Raw genomic sequence first — 10,570 nt, 5'->3', positions numbered from 1 at the left:
AATGCTGTGCTCACTTTAGAGAAAAACAGAGCTTTAAAAGAGAAAAGAGGCCAGGTGTGGTGGTTCACGCCTGTAATCCCAGCACTTTGGGAGGCTGAGGCAGGTGGATCACCTGAGGTCAGGAGTTCGAGACCATCCTGGCCAACATGGTGAAACCCTGTCTCTACTAAAAATACAAAAAAATTAGCCAGGTGTGGTGGCGGGCGCCTGTAGTCCCAGCTACTTGGGAGGCTGAGGTGGATAATCACTTGAACCCGGGAGGTGGAGGTTGCAGTGAACTGAGATTACGCCACTGCACTCCAGCCTGGGCAATAAGAGTGAAACTCTGTCTCAAAAAAAAAAAAAAAAAAAAAGAAAGAAAGAAAGAAAAGAAAAGACTGAAGTTAAATGAAAACTTCATTTTGTACAAGCAGTGTAAAAGTTTACAAGCAAACTCTTTGCATTCTTTTCAGTTTAAGATTAACATGTCCAAGTTCAGAACTCTTCAAGGTAAACTGTGCAGTACTGAGACAGGAAGCTGCTAGGCAGCAGTCAAGACTGAGTTCAAGATTGAACTCAATCATTGTCACTTAAGCAGGTATAGAGAAAATTCACTACACCTACATCTAGGAGGTTTCCTCAGTATAGGGCTTATTTATTTATATATGTCAACAATAAAAGTAATGATGCCAATTAACCAGGTGTCAGCACCAAAACTGTCTCTAAAACACTAGACCCTAAGTTACTATTTCTAATATTGGGAAACTAGGAAGGCATATGTGATCCATTATCCAAAATCACCATTTTTTTTTTTTTTTTGAGACACTCTCACTCTGTTTCCCAGGTTGGAGGGCAGGGGCGTGATCTTGGCTCACTGCAACCTCTGCCTCCTGGGTTCAAGCAACTCTTCTGCCTCAACGTCCCAAGTACCTGGGATTACAGGCACATGCCACCATGCTTGGCTAAGTTTTGTATTTTTAGTAGAGACAGAGTTTCACTATGTTGGTCAGGCTGGTCTCGAACTCCTGACCTCAAGTGATCTGTCGCCCCCCCCGCCCCCCCCCGCCCCCCCCAAAGTGCTGGGATTACAGGCATAAGCCACTGCACCTGGCCCCAAAATCATTTATACAATGAAAGTAGCAACATTAGGTTGAAACAAGGTTTCTCCACCTCAGCACTATTGTCCTTGGGGACCCAGATAATTGTTTGTGGTGGAGCTACCCTACACAATGCAGGACGTTCAGCAGTGTCCCTGGTCTCTATCCACTAGATGTCAGTAGCACCCCCATCCCTGCCCACTGCAATTGTGACAACCAAAAATGTCTCTCCAGACATTGCCAAATGTTCTCTGGGGGGCAAAATTGCCCCTGATTGAGAACCCCTGGGTTAAAGTACAATAGGGCTTGCACATGAGGCAAAAATCTTTTATCTCCACATGTATCTTAACCTGATGATAGCTTAAAGAGAATAGAACCATTTTGTTACCTCTTAATTATTCAGAAAATATTGGGCTAATTATTATAAACCTCTTGAAATTGTTTTATTATGTAGACATATCAATTTCATTGCAATTAAAATATGAAGGATCGCATTTGATTAAAAATCTACAACTTCTAGAAAATTTCTGGATGGTGCTAAATGGTTTAGATGCTAGTTTTAAAAATGCACGATTTTAAAATCTTATAAAACGTTTCCATATTCAGCCATCACAGGTTTTATTTGATTTCTTTTAATGTGTCACAGCCAGAGAAATTTCCCAAAACCCAATACAAATTTACAGAGTAATGTCACATTTGAAATGGTTTCACAATTTATAATACTAGTTTTAGGCATTATATGTTTACTACATTTCTGTGATAATGAAACAGAATACTCAGAGTCAAATTTAAAAGGAACATCAGCCCTCCCTACTTCTTGCTTTATTGCAGGTGAATTGAGCCTACATATGCCCTCATGCTTTTATGACTCTGATGAACTTTAAAAGGCATCTTGCATGAATCAAAAGAATGACACGTGTTTTATTTTCATGTGATCTCATATTTTATTTACCCCAGAGCAGTAGATCAATAGTTAAGTGCCCAGAAAGTGATTTTCAAGAGTGTTGTGAAGTATAAAAAACACGGAGAAATCAATTTCTTTTTCCCATCTCAGGAGACTTGATGCCCTTTTGTGTGGCTCATGGCAACAGTCATCTGAACTTTTAAATCTACATGCTCTACACTCTGAACGTTTGGAAGTAAATAGTAACATATTCAGAATGATTCAAACTGCTTTATTTGTCATCATTTCCAAAGTCACTAATAAGTTATTAAGCTCCCTTATGTGAAATTGCTGAAATGAGCAGTTGATGAAGCAATTTACACAGATCTAAAGACTCTGGAAACTTACTACTTAAAACGGGTACATGGTGGCTCACTCCTGTAATCCTAGCCCTTTGGGAGGTTGAGGCGGGCAGATCACTTGAGGTCGGGAGGTCGAGACCAGCCTGGCCAACAGGGTTAAACCCTGTCTTTACTAAAAATACAAAAATTAGCCGGGTGTGGTGGTGTGTACCTGTAGTCCCAGCTACTCAGGAGTCTGAGGCACAAGAATCGCTCGAACCCAGGAGTCCGAGGCTGCAGTGAGCCGCGATTCCGCCACTACGCTCCAGCCTGGGTGACAGAGTGAGACTCTGTCTCAAAAACAAAAAACCACAAAAACTTGTACATCAAGACAAGCACTAAATTTGTGCAAGATTTTGAAAAGTTTAAGAAAATAAAGATAATATCTTGAAAGGCCAGAATCCTAGTATCAAGTTCCATTTTCCATTTATTTTACTGAGATCTCCATCAAGCTATTTAACAATGAATTTGTTTTTTGTACCTTCTATGTGACATGTCACCTGTGGTGTCTTCATATTTGAAATCAAGTTATTGGCAGTGTCGCAAATTTGTCATTTGAGCTTTTGTCTTTTTATTCATCTTATAGAACGTATACAAGTCATTAACTGAAATCTTGCCACTTTGGGCCACACATTTAGCAATTTTTTTTTTGCTGTGGTCAAACAAATCTAAACATATGAGCACATCAGCCCATGGGCAAGAAGTAGCTTTATCCTGATAGGAAAATCTTACTACCTTAAGAAAGTTTCCACTTCATGCCCTTTAATAGTATTAATCATATTAATATGATAGATCAGCATCGTATTAATATGATAGATCAGCTTTAAAATAATGGGAAAGTCAAGACGATGCTTTTATTTTAAAAACAGAAATTTAATAGTGCAATATTCACTCATAATTCCTTTAAAAAGAATATTGTCAACAATAGACACTGGGATGACAAGAGGAGGAGGGTGGGGGACAAGGGTCGAAAAATCACCTACTGTGTACTATGCTCACTGGGTGACAGGTTCAATCATACCCTAAACCTCAGGATCACACAATATACCCTTGGAACAAGCCTGTACATGTGCCCCGAAAAATCTAAAATAAAAGTTGAAATTAAAAAAAAAGAAAAAAAAAGGAGAAATGCCAGAGGAAATAACAATAATAAACGAATATTGTCAGATGCTTATTTGAAGTTATTTACAAAATATATTTGGAGATTAAAAGTAAACTGTACAGATTTTTCCCATAAACTCTAAGATTAAATATGTATTAATGTGCTTGAGATGAATAAGAACAATATTTAAAATACGGTACATATATATTTAGAGTTAAATCTGAAAAGAACTTAGAAATTTAGAAAATACTTTTAAACGTAATAACTGGGTTACAGGAAAAAATGAAAACTGTAATTATAGACTATTCTGAAAACTAATGATAATGAGATTACTATACATCTATATTTCTTATGTTATATAGCCAGAGCAGTACTTGGAGGAAAATCCATAGCCACAGATGTTGTCATTACTAACTAAGACCAAAAATAAACAAGCTTATTAGTCAACTCAAGAGTTATAAACAAAACAGCAAAACAACAACAACAACAACTGGTAAACAGACTTAATCAATGAACTCAGATGAATGAATCAGGAAACAGAAAGAATAACAGTGAAAATTAATCCAAGAGCATGTTCTTTGAAAAAATAACAAAAAACTAGCAAAACTTCTGACATGTCCAACGGGAAACTGAGAAAAAATTAATGTATTTACTAGCAAATATAAAGAGAACATAGCAACAAAAACAGGTATTTTATAGAAAATATCCTATAATGCTCATGAGAATACTGAAAAATCTGAATGAATTAAAGGATTTTCTTGGAAATTGTAGAGTCTAAATGGATTTAGAAAGATTCATGAAATCTGATATCAATGACCATGGAAGAAATGGGAAGTTTTCAGAGAACTTCTCACCACAAATATGCATGATTCAGATTATTTATCCATAAAGTTTTTATTTCATACGCTTTTTAAAGTATTTCAAAACACAGAAAGTGCTAGAAATATTTCTATACCACGTTCATGGTGGCAATAAAAAAAAAATCTTCAAGAATTAGCTCCTGAAAAGAAACCTATATGCTATTCTTCATGAAAATAGAGCTAAAAATCTTAGGAAAAACCTAGCAAAATACGTACAGTAGCTTGTTGAAAATAACTAAAATAGTCAAAATCAAATAATGAGAAATCGAAACAAAAATTAACTTATATAAGGGTTAGATCAATGTAAAGAAATTTATCAGTATAATGTACTAAACGATTAAAAAACCCAATGATCATAATAAATACATACTGAAAAGATAGTTACATTTCAAAATCAATTATTGATTAAAATGATTTTTAGTAAACTGGAAATAAAAGGATACTTTTATCAGAAAGCAAATCATATTTAACAGTGACTCACCAGATTATGTGGAATAGGAACAGTCCCATTACAGTAAGGAAGAAGACAAGTGTCCATGTTATCCCACCATTATGTCGCTCTGTTCTGATAGTGCCACTACAATGAGACAAAACAACAACATCAACAACTAGGTATTACTATTGAAAAGCAGGAGAGAAACTTTAAAGTATATGCAGATGACATGAAATATGGGATTGCTTTCTGGGAAAATGCAAGAAAATAATCATATATCAAATTGAAAGGGGGAACTAACAACTGGCAAAGAATGTCTGTGCAGCAGGGTACGGAGGCTCATGCCTGTCATCCCAGCAGTTTGGGAGGCCAGGGCAGGTGCATCACCTGAGGTCAGGAGTTCGAGACCAGACTGGCCAACACGGTGAAACCGCCATCTCTACTAAAAATACAAAAATTAGGCAGGCATGGTGATGTGCCTGTAATCCCAGCTACTCAGGTGGCTGAGGCAGGAGAATCGCCTGAACCTGGTGGGTGGAGGTTGCAGTGAGCCAAAATCGAGCCACTGCACTCCAGCCTGGGCGACGGAGCAAGATTCTGTCTCAAAAAGAAAAAAAAAAAAAAAAAGGAAAAAAAGGAATGCCTGTGCACACATAAAGTCATGCAAAAAAATAGAGAATAATGAAAATTTTGGCAAAATAAAGGCAAAGGATCAAATAAGCAGAAAAAGAAATACAAATGACTATTCAACATATAAAAAGTTCAGTTTTACTATGAAACAAAGAATTGCAAATCAAAGCAGTATTTATATACTGCTATACCATTTGTTTTGCCAAAAGAGTTTTGAGAGCCAATAATATATGGTGCAGGACTCCGGAAAATGGACACTCATATACAGCAAATAATCTGTACACTGATATAAACCTTTTGAAAGGAAATTAACATGTACTGAAACCTTACATGTTTGTATACCTTTTGACTCCAAAATTTAAATTTACACCAAAGATATTAATAGAAGTGAATAAAAATTTGTCATTTTCCAGAATATTTATTATAGCATTGCCTGTTGTAATTTTAAAAAATAAAAAATAAATTTAAAAGCATATAATAGATCTATAAAATGAATGAAATATTAGACAGTCATTAAAATATGTGGGAATACACTCAAAGTGACACTGTGGATCGGATGCAGTGCTCAGGTCTGTAATTCCAGCAATCGAGAAGGCTGAGACAGGAAGATTGCTTGAGCTCAGGAATTTGAGACCAGCCTGGGTAATATAAGCAAGAATCCATCCATTCAAAAAAAGTTTAAAATTAGCTGGGTATGGTGGCATGTGCCTGTACTTCCAGCTATTGTGGGGGCGGAGGGCGGCTGAGGCAGGAGGGTTGCTTGAACCCAGGAGGTCGAGGCTGCACTGACCTATGATGGTGCCACTGCACTCCAGCCTGGGTGATAGAGCAAGATCCTGTCTCTATAACAACAACAACAACAACACCAAAACAACAGCAATAACAAAAATCAAAAACAAAACACAGTTAAGTTCAACAAAGAAGATGACAAAGCTGTATAATAGCATGATTCCAGTTTTGTTTTTAAGAAGAAATGTATATGTATTTACACACACACACACAAAAGAAAACACAAGGCTTAGAAAGGTATGTTCCAAATATTTAGAAAATGTTAACATTGGTCATTCATTGACGCTGGTGGAATTACAGGTGATTTTTACTTTTCTCCTTTTGCTTCTTTGTATTTTCTAAAAAGAATTTCTATTGCTCCTTTAAAAAGATGATACAACAAACATCGAGAAACCATCATTCACAAGAGATTGTCTTCTCAAATGAATGACTTACACTAAGACCCAGTGTTTTACTGTCTTCAACCCTAGTTACATAGATGACTAAGTAAAAGCCAAAGAAAGCCACTTGATACTTTTATGAAGTGTAAGGCTAAAGGAAAGCTGAAGCAGATTTCTATGTCCTTAGCATAGCTTTCTTCCTTGATGCAAACAAAATGCTTTTGTTATAATCTCTATCTATGTATATTGATTTTTCCTTACCATGATGACTTTACTTAGTTTAACATTTCCCAAGATGACTTCATCTAGTCTGGCTTTTTTTTTTTCCCCAGGGGTTAGCTAGGTGAGCTCTTCCTTCTGGAAATTTCCATTGCACCTAATATAGTGACATTGCTAGAAATGGCTGGGCTAACTTGTGGCTGCCTCTCCCTTTAGTACAGCTTTTCCTGACTCTGTGTCCTTGCAACCAAGATGAAGGAGAGAGAAAAAGCTTCCTCAGCTGGATTTAGCTGACGGGACGTGGGTCCTTTACAATAAAATACCACCCTTACAAGGAGGGAGAAATGATGTGTTTCTCAAAGTGCTGCAGAAGTCTCATTGTTGATATTTTCCTCGTTGTTGCTTTGAAAATCCAATATTTCTATTTAACACCAGGGTCACCCAATCTAATTCTGCCATTCATGATTTTCAAGGAATGGGGTGGAATTTGGGGACTGAATTTATGAAGAGGCAGAACGGTAGAGAGGAAAGCCCTGACATCAACCTCTGGGCGGGGCATTGATTGGCATCTGTGGAATGCCCACCGGGGAAAGATTCTTTTACACTCTTAATTCTCAGAGCATCTCTGAGGTTTTGTTGCAACTTCAGGGTTCTTTTTTAACTTTTATTTTAGGTTCAGGGGTACATGCGCAAGTGTGTTATATAGGTAAATTGTGTGTCATGGGAGTTTGGTGTACAGATTTTGTCATCCAGATAATAAGCATAGTATTCGATAGGTAGTTTTTCGATCCTCTCCTTCCTCCCACCCTCTACCCTCAAGTAGGTAAGAGGAAGCTCCGAAGCACTCCTGGGATGTTCACCCGCTGTGGTGAGATTCAGGTGAGGCCCTTCACGGAAGGGCACCCTTTGTTTACCAGAGAGAAAGGAGTCACGTTTGTTTCCTGAATGAAGATAGTCTGTCTATGAATCGGTATCCTAGCCCCGAAAAGGTGGAAAGTGCATGCCAAGAAAACCTCTAGACAGGACTCAGTTCCTCCCATGATGCACCTAACCAGAGAATTGCAGAAGGGGCGAGGGAAGGATTCCAACTTTGAGGCAGCAGAGGAAACATTCTTTTGAGGTAGAGTCTGGAAAAAACAACGAATCTGTAGATTTCCATAAATAACTGACAGGAGACAGGCGACTTCTAAGAAAATATTAACCCAAATGATGGGTGTTAATCATTAAACCTTTTAGGTGATGGATTTGTTCTTTTTCTGATATCTTAATCTGGGTCACAGAATGGCTCAGGCAGCTTTAAGTGCAGAGTGGGTTTTTCTTCCTTTTTTGTTTGGCTTTTTTTTTTTTTTTCTATTCCAAAAGTACCGACCTTCCTTCCTTCCTTCCTTCCTTCCTCCCTCCCTCCCTCCCTCCCTCCCTCCCTCCCTTCCTTCCTTCCTTCCTTCCTTTCTTTTTTTTTCTATTCCAAAAGGATGTTGTTTCCTCCCTCCCTCCCTCCCTTCCTTCCTTTCTTCCTTCCTCTTTCTCTTTCTCTCTTTCTTTCTTGACAAAGTTTCACTCTGTGGCCCAGGCTGGACTGCAATGATGAGAACGGGTTCAAGCAATTCTCCTGCCTCAACCGCCCAAGTAGCTGGGATTACAGGCACCTGCCACCATGCCCGGCTAATTTTTTTTGTTTTTACTGGAGACAGGGTTTCACCATGTTGACCAGGCTGATCTCGAACTCCTGACCTCAAGTGATCCACCTCCCAAAGTGTTGGGATTACAGGCGTGAGCCACCGTGCCTGGCCAGTAACTGCTATTCAGGCAGAACTCTGTCAACCAGGTAGTTAGCCTTGAAACTTAAAAATACATTAACATGGGCCAGTAAGAGAAAAGGCTGGACAATAACCACTGTCAAAACAGCAATAAAAATAATATTAAAAGATAGCAATAAAAAACCTAACTAACTTTGCATCCAGCTCTGTTCCAAGCAAAAAGAAAAAAACATAAACAAAAACAAACCAGTTTTCTGTTGTTTGAGTGCATCTTTGACTTAAAGGACTTGTTATTTCTCTAAATTTCCAGATGTGTTGAGGCTTGAGATTTGAGCCTGTGACTGTTTTACGAGTTTCAAAAGAAAATATTAAACCACCTAAAATGACAGAGGGTAAACTTTCAGTAAATAATTTGGAGCCATTTAGTTGTAGATCTGTTCTTTGTTCATTCCAGTTGCATAAAATATTAGGAATCACTGGGCTCTGTTTGACATATTTTGGCATTATTGCCACTTTTTCGAGTGCTCAATAGCCATCTATGTGTAGTGGCTGCCATATTGGACGGCACAGACACAGAACATTCCCATCATCACAGAATGTCCCACCGGACAACGCTGTTCTATAGCATTAACTTTGATTTTCACAGCTACCAGATTTTTGGGTTGATCAAAACCAACCCCTTGGCAAGAAATGTTTTTAGAGTGAGACAGAGCAGCTCTGGGAACTAAAATAGTCAGTGAAGTACCTGAGTGTTCATTTTGAAAAAATTGCTTTCTAATAACACTTTCTTTATTGCTGGGCCCTTCCGCAAAGTTATCTTAAGCTTGAGTAAATCATTCCTAAAGACCTCTTTTTAATGTTTTATTAAGGCAATAGTAGACTAAAATGGAAATTGTTAATACAATGGTTTTTATTAAAGTATTTATAGTACATGCTAGAAATATGAACTGATGACACAACTAGTATGTGTCACTTGGCCTGTGAAACCATATGTGGCATATAAAGATATGTTCAATTTTATACATTTATTGAGCACCTATTTTGCGTCAGATATATGCACAACAGGTGGCTAAACTGCTATGGACATTCTTGTACATGTTTTTTCTGTATGCTTTCTTTTGCTTGGGTATTTACTTAGCAGTAGAAATTTGGGTCACAGAGTATACATATGTTGAGAGCTATTATCTCTTTCCTTATCCTCTTGTGAGTTCTACACCTTCTCATTAGTATATGTGCTCAATTTCACTTATGCATGGAGGCTCTTTCTTTGAAATGTTTTGAATGCCCTAGGGGAAATATGCTATGTATTTCAATGAACAAGCTTTCAACCTGTTCACACTTGTCCAGGATAAGTTGGTTTCACTGGCAGGATACAAAACCCAATCTAGAACTACATCAATCCTGTTCTGATCTAAATAGCTTGGGGCTTTCTTTTGTGACCAAAACTGGACTTCTACCCAGCCAGCTCAAGCTCTTGGTTTTAAGAGGAATCAATGAAAGGACAGATCAGGTTAAATCATCCTCAAGAACTGAAAAACAATTTAAATATGTGTTCTGGTGAGAGCTGGCTAGCATCTTCATTTAAAAAAATACAGTATTTCTCTTTTTCTCAGACCCATGTTAAAGAAGAATCATGGAAGGAGGGTTTCCTGTCCAGGGATTGAACATTGTTGCAGAGTTTCTTCCAATCACCAGCTACTGAGCAAGCTGGGAATGGAATGGGTACCTCTGCCAGATTTGCTTTTCATCCAGTTTCCAAAGCTGGCAGAATACTATCCACTCTTCAGATGCCATCCTGGGAGGTAGGATCTTCATTTTTATCTGCTGCACTGAGCTCATCATTGTTATCTACACTTGAACAGGCTCATTCATCATCTCTACATTGTGTTAATAAGCCTTCCCTATCTGAACAGTGTGTACCAACCCCTAATCAACAATAGTCTTTCTTGATTTTCAAGTGTGTAGATTAGAGGTCTTTCTGTGCTTCTGCTACTTAAGCAGGGAAAGGGACCAAGGGGAGAGTGAAACTCAAATTTATTT

The 10,570-nt window shown here is 37.9% G+C and overlaps 1 non-coding gene across 1 annotated transcript; it reads right to left on the bottom strand.

Moving 5' to 3' along the window:
• Positions 1-10,195: 10,195 nt before the first annotated feature.
• On the bottom strand, positions 10,196-10,335 carry LOC115898893. The gene has a single exon (XR_004058547.1). It is a non-coding gene; the product is annotated as a small nucleolar RNA SNORA7 (small nucleolar RNA).
• Between the last annotated feature and the right edge of the window lie 235 nt (positions 10,336-10,570).

The sequence above is a fragment of the Rhinopithecus roxellana genome, chromosome 7 (genome assembly GCF_007565055.1).
Source record: "Rhinopithecus roxellana isolate Shanxi Qingling chromosome 7, ASM756505v1, whole genome shotgun sequence".
NCBI lineage: Eukaryota > Metazoa > Chordata > Mammalia > Primates > Cercopithecidae > Rhinopithecus > Rhinopithecus roxellana.
This window is presented reverse-complemented; position numbering and strand designations above follow the sequence as displayed.